The sequence below is a fragment of the Malaclemys terrapin genome, chromosome 1, assembly GCF_027887155.1.
Source record: "Malaclemys terrapin pileata isolate rMalTer1 chromosome 1, rMalTer1.hap1, whole genome shotgun sequence".
Lineage (NCBI taxonomy): Eukaryota > Metazoa > Chordata > Testudines > Emydidae > Malaclemys > Malaclemys terrapin.
The window spans coordinates 289,115,714-289,133,614 of record NC_071505.1 but is presented as its reverse complement, the minus strand read 5'-3'; positions in this window follow the sequence as shown (position 1 = coordinate 289,133,614).

Sequence of the window (17,901 nt, the reverse complement as noted above, 5' to 3'; positions counted from 1 at the left end):
CGGATGATACCAAACTGGGAGGGATTGCAACTGCTTTGGAGGACAGGGTCATAATTCAAAATGATCTGGACAAATTGGAGAAATGGTCTGAGTTAAACAGGATGAAGTTTAACAAAGACAAATGCAAAGTGCTCCACTTAGGAAAAAAAAATCACTTTCACACATACAGAATGGGAAGAGACTGTCTAGGAAGGAGTACGGCAGAAAGGGATCTAGGGGTTATAGTGGACCACAAGCTAAATATGAGTCAACAGTGTGATGCTGTTGCAAAAAAAGCAAACATGATTCTGGGATGTATTAACAGGTGTGTTGTGAGCAAGACACGAGAAGTCATTCTTCCGCTCTACTCTGCTCTGGTTAGGCCTCAGCTGGAGTATTGTGTCTAGTTCTGGGCACCGCATTTCAAGAAAGATGTGAGAAATTGGAAAGGGTCCAGAGAAGAGCAACAAGAATGATTAAAGGTCTTGAGAACATGACCTATGAAGGAAGGCTGAAAGAATTGGGTTTGTTTAGTTTGGAAAAGAGAAGACTGAGAGGGGACATGATAGCAGTTTTCAGGTATTTAAAAGGGTGTCATAAGGAGGAGGGAGAAAACTTGTTCACCTTAGCCTCTAAGGATAGAACAAGAAGCAATGGGCTTAAACTGCAGCAAGGGAGGTCTAGGTTGGACATTAGGAAAAAGTTCCTAACTGTCAGGGTGGTTAAACACTGGAATAAATTGCCTAGGGAGGTTGTGGAATCTCCATCTCTGGAGATATTTACGAGTAGGTTAGATAAATGTCTATCAGGGATGGTCTAGACAGTATTTGGTCCTGCCATGCGGGCAGGGAACTGGACTCGATGACCTCTTGAGGTCCCTTCCAGTCCTAGAATCTATGAAATTTACAAGGAGGGCAGGCTCTTTTTGTGGTGTTCCTCCTCTCCCCCAACCTAACAGGAATAAAGGAGCTCTGAAACTCTCAAAAGAAAGTGTGTTTTCAAGATTTTTCCACATAAGAGATTTGACTACATCTCAGAAGAACTTCCTTGTTTCTGGATGTTTTTCTGAACCAAAGCATAGAATATTTTTATGTTAAACCATGAAAATAATTACCTACTTTGGGCCATGTGCATATGAACTGACCCATATGCATATAAAATGGAATATACCTTCCTGCACAAAGTATGAATAATCTAACTCTGAGCAGAGAGAATTCCATGGAGTTTGTTAGGATGCGGGATAGAATTTACTTTCTCACTGATAGGCAAATGCAAGTTGGCTGTAGTCACTATTCTATCTCATAGGTTGGAATAATGGCCAATGCTCTTTCATACCTCCTAGATGGGGGTCAAAGCCACTGATCCATGTAGTTAGAATATCCTGTGGTCCTTCCCCATGCCTGTCCTCAAATTCCCACTCAAAGCTGGCCTATTTTTAGCGGCGTGGAACTCCCTTTCATAGTGCACAGGAGATCTAGACATGCTCTATACAACCACTCCACCTTCATCCCTCTTTTTGCAGCCCCAAAGTGGGATTTAAGTAGTGCAGAGAGCCTTGTTTGTACCTTCCACTCTGGGGTGAATTTAATCCACAAAACATTAGCAGTCGCATTGAATCATCCATATTGTGTTATGTATCCTGAGGTTTCATCATCATCCTCATTCCCATAACTGCATTGGTCATTGGGGCACCATTACTGATAAGCAATCAATCAATTGTCTCCACTCCTGATGACTGTGTGTTAGTGCTTGAGTCTCCGCGAAGTTCATTCCTGTCCACTGTTTTATGTTGTCAGTCCATCTCTTCTTCTGTCTACCTCTTCTTCTCTGCCCCTGTCCTCTCCGTTGGAGGATGATCTTGGATAGCCATATGATCTTGTTACATGGCCGTACCACTTCAGCTTGTGCTTTTTCACAGTCATTAGGAGGTCTTCATATGACCCAGCGCATTGGGTGATGTTGCAGACCTCTTCATTAGTGACGTGGTCAAAGTAGGAGATGCCCAGGATTGTCTCATCTCTACTACCTGTATTTTCCATTCAAGTTCTGCCATAAGGGTCCATGTCTTGCATGCATATAGAAAAATGAAGATGACCAGTGCATGCAGCAGTTTCAATTTGGATTCCAGGGAGATATTCTTGTTCCTCCAAATTGGCTTTAGCTTTACCACTGTTGCTGTTTGCGCAGTTCTTGCCTGAATTTCTGCCTTTGATCGTTCATCAGTGATGATTGCCCCCAAATACTTGTCCAGCTCTTGTCCACTGACAGTGATATGTGAGCTGATCCCGTCATGTTTTTGTCATCAGCTTGGTTTTCTCTGCACTGATTTCCATGCCATATTTTTCGGAGGTTTCAACCAATCATTTCACAAGGTTGGCAAGGTTCATCTTCGCTACCTGCCAGGTCGACAATGTCATCAGCGAACCGAAGATTTGAGATTGTTCACCACCCCCAATGGTGACTATACATACGTAATCTTCTAGGGCATCAGTCATTATGCGCTCCAAGTAGATGTTGAACAGTGTGGGCAAAAGAAGGCAGCCTTGCCAGACTCCAACAGTGGTGCAAAATCATCTCTTATTGTGCCAATTGAAGAGAACTGCACTGCTGGTCTTGGCATACGGTTGTTTAATGGTAAGAATAAGCTTACAACCAACATTGTACTTCTTCATGGTTGCCCTGAGTGCTTTGTGCCATACTCTGTCAAATGCCTTCTTGAAGTCAACAAAGACGTGGTAGATGTCCTGCTGGTGTTGTAAGTACTTCTCACATAGGACACTGAGATTGAAAATCTGTTCTGTGGTGGTACTTTCAGCATAAAAGCCAGCCTGTTCTTCAGCGATGATATTCTCCGCTTGTGGCTTCAATCTGTTCAATATGACTTCAACATCACTTTGCTGGGATGGCTAATTAAGCTTATGGTCCAGTAATTTTGAAACAATTGCAGGTTGCCTTTCTTTTGCAGAGTGATGATTAGTGACTGTGTCCATTTTGAGGGCCACTCACTGGTCTGCCAGATCTTGTTGCAGATCCTGAGGTTTACATGACAAAAAAGGTTAATTTTAAAAATGCACATGTTGGATCTGTCAGGTTATTAGAACTCAATCAGTATAACTTTTTTCTTTAAAGTTAGTGACTTACCTTGTAAAGATTCATAAGCAGGCTAAATTGAGAATTGAATTGATCCAAAATGTTTATGTTGAATATACAAATTATGTTTCTATATTTTGTTTAAATTCTTCATTTAACCTAATTTTGTTCCAAAGCCAACTAAAGTTTTGCACTTACAAGTTTTGTGCATTCTGCTGATTTTATTTAGTCAATGACAGGGGTTCTCAAACTGCGGGTTGGGACCCCTCAGGGGGGTGGGTGTGAGGTTATTACATGGCAGGTCGTGAGCTGTCAACCTCCAACCCAAACCCCGCTTTGCCTCCAGCATTTATAATGGTGTTAAATATATAAAAGAGTGTTTTTAATTTGTAAGGGGAGTCGCACTCAGGCTTGCTATGTGAAAGGGGTCACCAGTACAAAAGTTTGAGAACCACTGTTCAGCCTGTAACCTGTGTTACTGTGTTGGATAATGTTTAAAATGTGTTTATAAAAACTGGCTGGAGTAGGATATGTAACTATTAGGGCTGGATGGAAAACATGATTTCTGTTTTGTGAAAAATTTAGGTTTTGATATTATTCATTCCAGAGACACCAACCTACCCCAGAATAGCCAATAGCCTGATGGCGAGGGTACTCAGCAGGACTATGGAAGACACATATTCTGACTGCTCTGACTGAGTCAGCAGAAAATTGAACTTGGGTCTCACTGGGCTACTGGCTGGTCTGGGATGGATCTCTCCTTTCACCCCCACCAGAAATTCCATCTTAGATCTGAAAAATTCCAACAACATTTTCATCAAAACCAATATTTCTGTGACGTTTGTTTCAACTAGTCTGTGTTTTTGATGTAAAAACATTTTAGTAAATTCCCAACTGTCTCTAGTAAATAAGTTTCTACTATGAATACAAATGTGGTGAGCATTCCAGGAGATACAATATGAAAATGGACTGGCACCTTTGACAATCTTGTGAAATATACTTATCTCTGTGTATGTATTTTGGTTTCTCTCATTCCTGAGCTTTAAGGATACATATTTAGGTCATCTATGAATTTCTAATATGAAGGATAAAAGAGAGCCTCATATGTGCTCATTCATTTTGAAAATAAAGGTGATGAGTCTGTTACTTAAGTCAAAGCTTAGGTACTTGGTTGTACATCTTGGTTGTTCCTTTTGTTAAAGTAGATTAATAGAGTGATGAGGCATACTTATTTAGACCTCAGATGTACTCCTTGGGCTTAATGAGTGAGCAAAGCAGTTAGCTGTGCCATTTGTATTCCTGCCAGCCAGCTGGAGTCTAGTACAAGGGACAGGAATGCTTATACAAAGACAGATGTGCATTTATATTGGATATTGTATTATTTAGAAAAATGGCAAATGTTAGTGGTATTAGTCAAATGCTTGCATCTAGTTGCTTGAAGACTTTAGAGCTCAAAAAGAAACACATTGATGAAACTTTTTCCCTTCACTTTCCAAAATGAACGGAGAGTGGATGAAGGATTCATGTTGCCCCTGGATATATCCCCAATTTCCTTTTACTCTGAGAATTGACAGCAACCATAACCCCATCACATAAGGAAGACTTCTGTAGAAATAGGACACATCACCACACCAGGAATTTGTAGGACATCTGGTAAATCAACAGCATTATCACAAACATCATGGCCAAAAATCTGTGCTTTAGCAACAGTATGTTCATTTTCCAAACATTCCAGCTGAGAGAGCCTCTCAGAACAGTCCCACCAAACACCAGATGGTTGGTTGATAAGCCAGTATTTTCTATATACACAGAAGCCTTTTCTTCTATCATTAGCCAGCCTTCTGCATAGAGAACAAATATTTATTATAGACGGGATCTTCTTTTGTCCTACAACCTGCTGAAGAAAATTATATACTATACAAATGCACATATCACTCTATGGAAAACAGAGATATGGAGAAAATTTTCTCATTCATTTTTCTAGTCATAGATTTCACTTAAATCCAAGCCTAAGTCACAAACTGCCTCCATTTCATGCTGAATGATGCTAAAATATTTTAAGGCAAACTACCTCATAGACTCATAGACTCATAGACTTTAAGGTCAGAAGGGACCATTATGATCATCTGGTCTGACCCCCTGCATGCTGCAGGCCATAAAACCGTCCCTACCCCTTCCCTGGACTCTGCTGTTGAAGTCCCCACATACTACATTTAGTTATTTTAAAAGATTACTTTTATATCATACACTTTATCACTTTAGAATGCTGTGGAGTCAAACCCAGCATAAAGCAGCTCCAACAAGATGGTAAACATATAATTACCAAATGGCCAAATCCTGAAGCCCTTAATCAGGCACAGCTCTTGATGAAATCAATGAAAGTTTTGACTAGCTCAATATGGACTTCGGATATGGCTCCAGGATAGAAAATCAGATTGTAAAGTAGCCCATGCATAGACTCCTAGGGCCTTGCAAAACTTACTTTGTCCTCTTGTATGGATAAAAGGGAAAAAACCCTGTATTAGGCAATCTTAATTCTGACACTTAACTTCTGAGTGCCTGACTACAGAACCTTAACATTTGTTTCATGTAGCTTTTTATGTAATATAAATATTCAAAACTGATCATTCTTGACTGGGCTTGCCATGTTTGCCCTATTCTTCTCCATTTAGTTTCTTAGGTCCTGATCCTGCAAACCCTTATACACATACTTTAGCATGTGACTAGTGCCATTAAAGCCAACAGGATTACTCATGTGGTTAAATACATGTGCAAATTTTTGCACATGGTTTGAATCTGAAACCTGAAGGCTGGGATTTTCTACGGGGCCTGACTTTCAGTGGGAGCTGGGTGTCTAAGAACTTTAGGCCCCTTTGAGGGAGGAGGTTGTCTCTGTTTCATGTGTTGTACAGTGCTAAACATATTGTTGCTTAATAAAAGCTGAGATGTCAAGTAGTTACCCAATAGAATGTTAGCAAGCTTTGGTCCCTACAAAGTATAAGAACAAAAGCTGGATAACAGAGGTGACATGGAGGAGTGCCCATTTGCCATGCCCAGATAGTGTAGGTTAAACTCTGGTCCCAACAAAGTGAATGGATGTTTTGCTGAGTGTCAATGAAGAGAAATTAGTGTAATTGTGATGATCTGTTACTGAGCTGGTACTCAAGAGATTGCTTTTTTTTTTACTTGCATTTTTCAATATTCCTGTAAATCATGCAAACAGGCTAATATATTTGAAATAGGATTTAATTCTGATCTTTTAGATTTAATATCCTTTTCTGTCATGTCAAGTGAAATATAACTTTCCCAAAATGTAGCCTTGCCTACATCTAGCACAAGGTAAACAATCTGTGCTAAAAGCATACAAGACTTATTTTCCCTTTATTCTTATCTCAGGGAAACAGTCCACTGACAGCAGCCTTTTGTCTGGGAGAGATTTGGTCATGTTTCACCTTAAACCAGTGCAGGAAAAGAGGGGCATATTAAAGAAGTTTTAACAACCAGCAGCAGTTACTTTCATTTGGCAGTATTTTTTCCCTCTAACTGAAACATATAGACACAATTTATAACTGCAACATAGCTAAATGCTGGCTTGTAATCCTTTAAGAGTAACTTCTACCAGAGACATCAATAATTGAAAATATTGGTAAAGAAATGCACATACAGCAAAAATACAAACTAATAAAAAACCCAAACCATGACCCACAATCAACACAGCAAAAACAACAGTAACAACCTTTGAGACTTCACTTTGCCATAGCTGAGTTATAGGGAGCACTGATTCTGGAGGACTCATCCATCAATCTGCTAAAAGGCCAAGACTGGAAGTGTGCGTGAGTTGCAGTGTATACATTGCATATGAGAGTGAAATTAGCTGGGTGACAGTGTACTGTTTTTTAGCACTCTGCTGGACCAGGCCAAGAACTAAATATCAGACTTCAAGAGATTATGAGGATGAAGGGTAATGAACATCGAATGGAAAATTGTCACATCTTTACGTGTGACAGTTGGAATCTGATTGAAGTTGAGATAATTGGGATGACTTTTAATAAATAAGGAATTCCTCCCAGCAACATCTGGTATAAGTGAGAATTATTTATATTAACATGCCCAGAGGCAGCTTTAACTCGTAGAACAGATTTTTGTGTGTGTGGCTTCTGCCAGTCATTTGCAAGAGGAAAATATGTTTACATAATTCCTTTGGCTAGTTCCACTCTCAAAACAAAACAAATCCTCTTCTGTTGTCTGGTATCTCACTCCTCCACACAAATGACATGATTTCTCCATTGCCTGGCACATTGCACAGTCATTGTCACGTATCACAGTAAGTGAGTGAACTATTGGAATTTGGTAGCCTTTTACACTTACATTGCGCAGGTTTAAATGGTTACTCTATGCAAGGTAGTGGTAAATCAGGGCCATAATATCCAAAGTACCTGCAATGTGCTGAAGTTCAAAAAAGCAGAATATTTCTGTGAACATTTCTGACAAATGTGGATAAATCGCCTAAATATTTTAAGGAAAGTAAAAGTTCAAATGAGGTTCTGTGGTAGCAAGGAGAAAAAGTATTACATTTTTAAATGCTTCATTTAATTTCAGATACTCAAATACACCAACTCGGAAGTTGAGCAAAGTCATCCAACACTTCATTTTCAGTTAATCAAGCCATGTATTTTAATAGTCACTGGTCTCTGAAAATGACTTCAATTATCTTGCTATTCCCAGTAACCAAACCATTGTAAGGGACCAAACCGCATCCACTGTTTTTGTTCCTACCATAATTGCTATCTTTGACTTCGTCCTAAAACCTTCCTCACTCCCAGCCTTTCTCCTTCATTGCTCTCATCTCAGGGCCTTAACACTAAACTCATTTCTCTCAACTTCTCTTCTGCTTTATAACACTGCTGAGCACATCCTCCTCCTTAACATACTTCCCTCCATAGAGTTTTGGGATTGTCCATTCTTGGTTCTCCTCTCACCTCCATAGCAGATCTTTCAGTGTCTCATTTGATAGACCCTCCTTAACTCTTCTACTATTCATAGGAGTCTGCCAGGGATCCATCCCTAGACCCCTCCCTTCTCTCTTTATACTCTCTCTGGGTGTGATCTGTAATGGAATGCTAAAACTGAATGATAATGTTCAGCCACTAGGTGATGCTGTGTGTAACCTACCTTGCCTTAGGTGGTAAAAGGGTAATAGCCAGCAGCACATTAAAGTATCTCATAGAGATCTTTGTACCTCTCTTTCTGTAGTCAGTCCAAATCTGGTACAGAAGGTTGGAATGTCACTGCCTCGGTAATGTTGTTCAGGATGCTCAGTGTTTTTGTCCTTAGAACTCCAGTGTTATCAGTCCTAGCAGATAGTGCAGCCTGCTAATTCAGCAGACCTCAATGTTACTCATAAAGAAAGACCACAGGCATGGTTCAGTGACAAAGGCACTCAGCCAGATTATTGTCCTCAAGGCCTGGTATTAGCATTCCATAGGAGCTACAGGTACACTAACACATGAATGCCAAGTGGCAAGGAACAGCTCAGTCAGAAGTGGGAATTTTTGCTGTCCCCTCAGCCGCACAAAGGGTTAAGGCGAGGTACCCCAAAATATATAGACTGAGACAAACAACTGGGATAAACAACTTATGTACCACCTTACATATTTCATGACATCTATTTGTTACCTCCCTTTGTTCCTGATATCTTTGACAAAATATCCCTACTCATTATGTTGTCAAACAATCTTACCTTGTATTAGATTTGGATGTATCTGTTCTAGCTGGAATATATTTATGTAAATACCTAATGCCTAGTACACTAGCAGCAACTTTACCAAGTTCATGTACTGGCCAGAGAACTTGTAAGCGTCTGCTTTAATATATGGCCCGACTTTGGTTCACAGTCCCTGGTCAGGCCTCAGATCTTGCACCAGGCCCAGTGCTCTCGTGTCTGTCTGTCTCTCTCTCCTATAGCTTGATCTACTAGTAGCAACCCTGCAAGCTACTGTATACAAGGAATACAGGATAAGGTGTCAGAAGTACAGGTAGCCTAACTAGTGCCAGATGAGAACAGAAATATAAGGAAAACAAACACGAGTTGTAAACAGAAGGAAAAACAAAACAAAAACCAACCAAAAATGCAGGTGTTTATCAATGAGCCACTCTTCAATGCCTCAGAACTTCAGCTTTGACAGGAGCTTCAGAATGGACAGACCAGAAGCAGCCTTTTGCGAGACTTTGCATTGGTACTAAACTGCTCAAGGAACCTGGAGACATTCAGGTATCATCATTAATGTATTCTATGGGGAAAACAGGAGGAAGATATCTTAAACTCCTTTGCCTTTACTGACAACATACACAAAGATGACTAAGAAAGGGTTCTGGCTATAGTTGATATATACTTCAGAGAAATTTGGTTTATGAAAGAGTGTGTTTTCTCTAGAGAATTCAAGAACCAGGGGAATCTGTTGAATCTGTTATAAGAGATTTGCATGCCTTGGCAGAAAACTGATCTGAAAACTGTAAAACATGAAGACATTAGAGATTGGTTATTGGGCTTACAGATAAATCACTCACAGCAGCTACAATTAGAATAGACTTAACCCGACACACAGCTATCCAAATAACAAAACAGATTTGAGCTAGGGAAGCAGAACAAGCAACTTACCAACACTGAACCAGAAACTAGCTTAGAAGTAATACAGAGTTACAGCATGAGTGGTAATATAAATTATCATGAAGTTCAGAGGTAATGAGGGACAAATTCCAGACTAATTACAAAACCTTTCAGACTAAATGCACAAAACATGGAAAAATTAATAGCCCCAAAATGTGTGTCCAGCCAAAGGTGTAAGACACAAAATATAGACATTTTCCAGCTGTTTACAGCACTAAGGCAGTTAGGGAGCTGATTACTATAAAGAATAATAAGAGCATAAGAATGGCCATACTGGGTCTGACCAATGGTCCATCTGGCCCAATACCTTGTCTTCCGACAGTGGCCAGTGCTAGATGCTTCAGAGGGAATGAACAGAACAATTTCAAGTGATCCATCCACTTTCACCAGTCCCAGCTTCTGGCAGTTGGAGGTTTAGGGACACCCAGGACATGGGGTTGCATCCCTGTCCATCTTGGCTAATAGCCATTGATGGACCTATCCTCCAGGAACTTATCTAATTCTTTTATTTTAAATCTGTTTATACTTTTGGCCTTCACAACATCCCCTGGCAACCAGTTCCATAGGCTGACTGTGTTGTATGAAGAAGTACGTCTTTGTTTGTTTTAAACCTACTATCTATTAATTTCATTGGGTGTCTCCTAGTTCTTGTGTGATGTGAAGGGGTAAACACATCCTTATTCATTTTCTCCCCACCATTCACAGTTTTATAGACTCCTATCATATTCCCCTTATTTGTCTCTTTATTCCAAGCTGAACACTCTCTTATTTAAGTTTCTTCTCTTATAGAAGGTGTTCTATTCTAATTATTTTTGTTACCCTTCTCTGCACATTTTCCATTTCTAATATCTTTTTGAGATGAGGCAAACAGAACTGCATGCAGCATTCAAGGTGTGGGTGTACCACAGATTTATATAGTGACATTATGATATATTCTGATTTATTATATATACCTTTCCTAGTAGTCCAAATATTCTGTTAGCTTTTTTGACTCTTCCCAGAGAGAGTGGGTGTTTTCAGAGAACTATGTGGGATGACTCCAAGATCTTTCTTGAATAGTAACAGCTAATTTAGACCCCATCATTTTGTAGTACAGTTGGGATTTCCCCCCCAAGAGATATTGTTTCTGGAATCATCATGTGCAATAACAAAACCTGCCTGGAGAGTGAAACTGAATATTCATGGAAAGACTGACTTCAAAATTGATTCAAAAGCTTATGTCCATCATCTCAGAAGGGATTTACAATCATCTTAAAATCCTCCCACAGCTGAAATCCCCAACACAGCCCTGACTAGCTCTGGAGGTATGCTGAACTGCATGGGTCAGTTCACCACAGAAACAATTTACAATCTGAATGCAAAGTTTTTTGTCTTTGTATGTGATCAAAGACCCACAACTTTTCCAGCCACAGCATGGCAATCATGATGGGCCTAGTGAGAGAGGTGGAAGAACTCGACAAAATATTTGGTGATATTGGACTTTTTAAAGCTGATCCGGTACAAATAAGAGACAGTACTGAACCATATAACGTACATGCACATTGCAGGATTCCTGTCCCATTGCTTCATAAAGTGCAAAATAAGTTAAAGAAAATAGAACATATTGGCATAATTGAGGAAAATCTTTGAGCCAACAGCATGGTGTGTCTCATGGTACCAGTTATAAAGAAAATGGAAAGGTATGAATGTGTGGATCGGATTCTTTTACACTGATAATAGACCATTTTTAACTCGCATCAATAGAAAAGACCTGGATCAAGCATTGCTGAGATGGCAACATCTTTTGATACGATTAATATGATTTAACCCAATTGCTAAATATGTTCATGGAAAAATATGGTGGTAGCAAACACTTTGTCACAGAGCGCAGCATTGCACTCAACTACCCATGGGCTTGAACAAGACATAAAGGCGTACATGGATGCTGTGGCTACTTACAGACTAGTGTCAGAAAAGAGACTACACTAGTTACAAAAAGCAATCCTGTCCGACATATCTTCAAGAAATTCTAAGTTGCATTAGGGCTGACTGGCCCAAGGTATCTACAGGACAGTAATGAAGTGACAAGCTATTTTGCAGTATGTGGACAATTGAGTAAAATGGACTCACGATTAAAGGCTGAATCAAGCCATAAAGACTGAACCTTAATTCCAAATGTGGTGAGAGGAGAAATCCTTAACCTCATCCATGAAGGACATCAAGGACTAACTAAATACCATGAACGGGCCAACCCAACCAGTCAGGGTGGTGGCCAGGCATCAGAAAGGACATAGAATAAAATATCTGCATGTGAACATTGCAGAACTAACAGACCAACACAATACAAAACACCTTTAATAACAACTTATCTACAGAACTTGGAAGAGACTAGCTGCAGATCTATGCGAATTCAGAGGATATGATTACCTGGTTGTACTGGACTTTCCCCTCACCCCACAGGTATATAGAAATAATATAATTCAAAGACATATGTTGCAGTGTTATTGAGAAACTGAAGTGCACTTTTATTCATTTTGGTACTCCAGAACAACTAGTGACAGACAACAGACCACAATTGATTATAGTGGAATTTAAGCCATTCCAAACAAAATATGATTTTGATCATATTACTAGCAGTTCTCATTACCCACAAGTGAAAGGAGAGGGTCAGAGCTTTACAGACAGCCAAGAAAAATCTTACAGCAGGAAAATCCATTCCTTTCTTTTCTAAGCTGCAGATCAACACTGATAACACTACTGGTTATAGAACAGCACAGCTCCTGATGGGAAAACCATCCAGAACTACTTTTCCAAAGTTGGAAAAGTTATCTCCAAAGTGACTACACATGAAGAGAGTAGCCAAATCAGGTAAACAAACTTATGAACACTTTTATGACTGATGTCACTCAGTTGGAGAACTGCCAGACCTAGAACCTCGTGACTGTGTTTGTCAAACCGGCTGGAGGAAAAAGATGGAGAACTCCACCTGTCTTAAAGAGAATCCCTCACCTAGATCGTATGTGATTGATGCCTCCAGTGGAGAGTTCAGTAGAAACCATTGACCTCTTCAGTTTGTTTCTCTGGCTATGTCTACATTACCAGTAGATCAGCAGTGCTGCAATTGATTTAGTGGGTGTTGATTTAGCAGGTGTAGTTGAAGACCCGCTAAATTGACAGCAGTGGGCTCTCTGGTCAACTCCAGTACTCCACCAGAATGAAAAGAGCAAGGTAAGTCGATGGGAGAGCATCTCCCATCGACACAGCGCAGTGTAGACACCATGGTAAATCATAACTGGAGTAGCATAACTTAGGTCAACTTACCACGGTAGTGCAGAAAAAACCTCAGAAAGAACAGTCAATGGAGCAAGCTCTATGGATGGCAGATGAAGAAAGACTCTGATTCCAAACAAACCAGAAACAGTTGTTGCAACTGTTTTGGACAGCTAATGGAGCAAGTTCTTACTCATTCTAGTCAACTAATTAGAAAACCAGTATGATTCAGAGACATTTAACAGACTGATACGTACTGAACTTCAATGATAGCGTGATGGGGTAAATATAATAAATGGTAGGAAAGCAAACTGGAAGGGGGAGATGGAATGGAATGCTAAAACTGTGTTATGTTCAGCCTACATGATGCTGTGTGTAACATACCTTACCTTAGAGCAGGGGTTCCTAAACTTGGTTCGTGGCTTGTTCAGGGTAAGCCCCTGGCAGGCCATGAGATGCTTTGTTTATCTGAGCGTCTGCAGGTATGGCTGCTTGCAGCTCCCAGTGGCCGCGGTTCCCTGTTCCTGGCCAATAGGAGCTGCGGGAAGTGGCACGGGCTGGGCCACTGCTTCCCGCAACTCCCATTGGCCAGGAACAGCGAACCGCGGCCACTGGGAGTTGTGAGCGGCTGTACCTGCGGACGCTCAGGTAAACAAAGCATCTCGCGGCTCGCCAGGAGCTTACCCTGAACAAGCTGCAAACCAAGTTTGGGAACCCCTGCCTTAAAGGATAACTGCTATAGTCATAGTCAGCAGCACATTAAAGGATCTCAGAAAACACATCTCTATGATGGAAGCTCTGTAGCCATTCCAAATCTGATGCAGAAACTTGACTCACTAGTAGCAGCCCTGCAGCATACCTTGTACAAGGAATACATAACAATTTCATCTTGAAGGCACAGTTTCAGCTACTATCTTTGTCAGTGACTCCGACTAGCATCTTCACGAGTGATCTTTTCCTCCAGATAATCCTGCATCTTGCCCTGTTCCTCCAGCAACTCCTTCTGTACATCTCACATCAACTGAAGCTTAATCTGTCTAAAATTGAATTCCTGATCTTCCTTCTGAAACCATGTCTACTGCTTTCATTCTCTGACACCTGTAACATAGCCTCCTAGCCATGCAGGCCTATAAGCTAGTAGGAATCTTGGAATCCTCCCTCTCCTTAGCCTAGCACCTCCATGGCTACTGATGGCCTGTTATCTTTTTTGCTTCCTAGCAGACAATATTTATTTAAATTATACTCCTGGAAGTTGCTGAACATCCCCCTCTTTCTTTAAATAAATTATCTTTTTAACCTTTTCACAAATTTATTTTCAATGGACACTCTGCATCTAGAAATAATATCTAGCACTTACATAGAGCTTCCAACCTTCAAAGCATTTTATAGACCGTAACTAAAGCATATTAAGAATATAAACAGGAACATGATTCGTCATTTGTACCCATGCGAAGTGTGCGTAAAAAGGGTACGAAATCCAACTTCTCTATTCACATGTGGATCTGCCTCCATGTCTTGTGGATATTTTACTTACTAGCTTTTGCAATGATGATTTATAAAAGGTACAATGACTTCTGTCTCCAACTCTGGCACTCCAAACTGTGGATCTTGTTGTTCAGTAATAATAAAACAGCAGACAGTAAGCTAAACTGACTGAGCTTTGGTGGTTTAGGTTTCTATAAACTTTTCAATGAAACTAGGTGGCGTCCACTGGGAATGGTTGTTTAGCATGTTCAAAAACACTGACTGAAAATGCGTCTTATTCATATCTCAGTCTAGTGATGACATTCTCCAAGCCAGCTCTTTTCCTGAACTTTGGGGAAGTTTGGATCCAGATCCAGACCTGAATTTCACAGCTCCTGCCTATCTCTATAATGGACCAAACTAGTAGACTGAGTCAACCATGTCAACCATATAGCCAGAGGTGAAACAGCTCTCTACTTCCTCTCTTTGTGAAAAAGGAAAAGTTCTGCAATAAACAGCTTCAGTGCCATAGACTGCCTACCCAGATTTTCTCTGGTGACACTTGCAAAATCACCACAACAATACATGAACTTGGATTTTGGAGGTAGTGAGCTCAGGATTCTGCTCAAGGGTCCTAAATGCTTTAGGCTCCCCATCCATGGGAACTTTGTCGTGAGAGACTCTGCGGGGATAGCAGCAGAGCTAAATGGATTCTGGGGAGGCTCAATCTCCCATCCAATTTAAGGATTCAGCTTTAAGGTGGTGAGTTGCTGGCACCTCCAGGCAAGCCAGTAGATCTTTTGGGACTGGAGACTTGGACTATTGCTACTCGCTGATGCAAATCATGAGTGGTGTTTGGTGGATAGGTGAGGTGGTACAGTCAATGAACTATCTGAAGGATGTTTTCAACAGTGGGTGGGAATGTGGTTACATGAACTGCTACCAAATTTACTGGAAGGGGGTTATTTTGCTTTTTATTTGCATGTATGTTCTGTGCTGTGTCTCAAGTTTGACTGTGTTCCCTTTCCCCTAATAATTCCCTGGTTTGCACATAGTCTTGGAGTGCTTGTGAGTGGGGCCTGTTAAGGGCACCTAGGGAAGTTGAGTTTAGTTTTCCCAAGTTTCTCAGTAGGGGCTTCAGATAATTTTATTTGTTGGGAGGAACCACAGATATATTGTATGTTGCCCTTTTTGATCACCTGCCAGAAGGGTTACATTGACACACCAGAGTTTGGAGGTACAATTGATTTCAATAGGTGTGAGGCACATAACCTACTTAGATGCTTTTGAAAAATCCCACTTGGGACCTATCTGAATCTTTAGGCACCTAAATAACATTGAAAAATCTGGCCCTGAGGCATTTAGGGGGCTAAGTCTCACTGAAACTCGATATAACTTAGGTTCCTAAATTCCTAAATCCATTCTGGAAATGGAACGTATGCTCCTAAGTCACTTTGCTACTTTTGAAACTTTTCCCCCTTGCTCCATTACTGAAGAAGTTAACTTATGTGTTAGATCTTCTACTATCGATGTAAGCAGCAGCTACTGACAGTCCAGTGCATATCTGACCTGAGGTAGGAAAGTAATGGAAGAATTTTAAGAGTGGGAACTAGGAAAACTAAGTTGAATGTTTGCATTTCCATAAATAGTTGTTGACAATTTTAATGGGAGAGTCTAGAAGCAGAGATGAGTGGTGACTTCTTGTAAAATGCTATGATTTCACTGAGGGTCTGATCCAGTTCCAATTGGAATTAATGTGGGGAGGAAGGAAGAAAGGTTGCCCATTAGCTTCAGCGGTAGCAGGATTGGAGTTCTTATTCTTAGAGCCAGCCATAATCTGGTGCACGATCATGACTTCACAGGGGAGTAAGGGAAATAATGCCATACCCCTACTAACTTATGAGGCCTTCTCACATCTCGTCTCCAGATGGGGGAGGGAGATCAGGATCTATTTGGCTATTTCTGTAAGCAAGTGTGTGTGGAGGAAGTGCTAGGCCAGGGGTCGGCAACCTCTGGCACGTGACTCGCTAGGGTAAGCACCCTGGCGGGCCGGGCCAGTTTGTTTACCTGGCCAGTGGGGGCGGCGGGAAGCTGCGGCCAGCACATCCCTCACCCGCGCCACTTCCCGCCGCCCCCATTGGCCTGGGATGGCGAACCACGGCCAGTGGGAGCCGCGATTGGCCGAACCTGCCAACGCGGCAGGTAAACAAACTGGCCCGGCCTGCCAGGGTGCTTACCCTGACGAGCCGCTTTCCAGAGGTTGCCGACCCCTGTGCTAGGCAATGGGCGGTGGGTGGAAATTTGACTCAGTCACCTCAGTGCACTTGCAAACATTGCTGAGCTGAAGTGAGAAGGGAAAGATGCTGTAAATGGTAAGAGTCTGTGCAAATCATAGCCACCTGAAGAATGGGGGAGCAGAGGACCCTCACTGACCCAGTCTCCCTGGGCTGCAAAGTTGGTAGCACAATTTGCATTTCTCTTTCATAGGGCTGTCCCTAGAGGCATATCCATAGGTAAAGCAATTCAGCCTGGTATTGAGTTGTAAGAAGTCCCATTAACGCAGGAGGCTTACCAATTCCTCTAACTAATGCCTTTTCTTGTAAATAGCTTCACACATTGCTGAACAAAATGTGAATAACCTCAAATATAGTTATGTTTAAGATAATTCTAAATAACTGCCTTTATTTATATGTGTATAGATTGGCGTCATGGCAGGATCTTTTACAATAAAATACAGCATAACTATTTACTAATGAGACTTTGACTTGAAATACTGCCAAGATGTTTAAATTGGTATCCACCTATTTTTAGCTGGGAAGACTGCAAACAGTTCACAAAATAAGCCCCAGCTGCAATAACAAGAAAAACTGACATCAACCAAATGTTCGCAATGGGTGAATTTCCATCTACTCATCGCAAATAGAATGAGATCATAAACAGTGGGAGGCTGGCCTGTCTCTAATTTTAATTGTTTTATTTTTCAAGTCACAGCCTGATTAGATTGAGGGTGGTAGGCAGGTATAATTTAATTTTAGCACTAGACCACCTACAGGATGGCTTACAAAGGATGACAAGCCTTGGTAAGAATAGACTGTTTTAGTAAATCTGATGCATGTTAAAATCTTGTTGGTCAATTTATCTACAGAAACTTCTGCTTGTAGTTCAGAGCCTGAAATTTCTGAAAATATGTTGCAGTGAAATTCACCAAGTAATGTTACATCACTGTTCAGCATACTGATATCCCCCATGAGTTTTATGAAGTGATCCAAAGAAATCTACCTTAGATTATAGATTTCACGGGTAAGTTTATTTTACTGGCAACATTCTGTCAGTGGATTATTGTTATATTTTACAGTTTAGTAAATCCAAGTAAAGTAGCCATTCCAAAATTAAGATTAAAATAGTTTCCATCATAAATCTGATTAAAATCTATAAACAAAGGAGTACTTGCC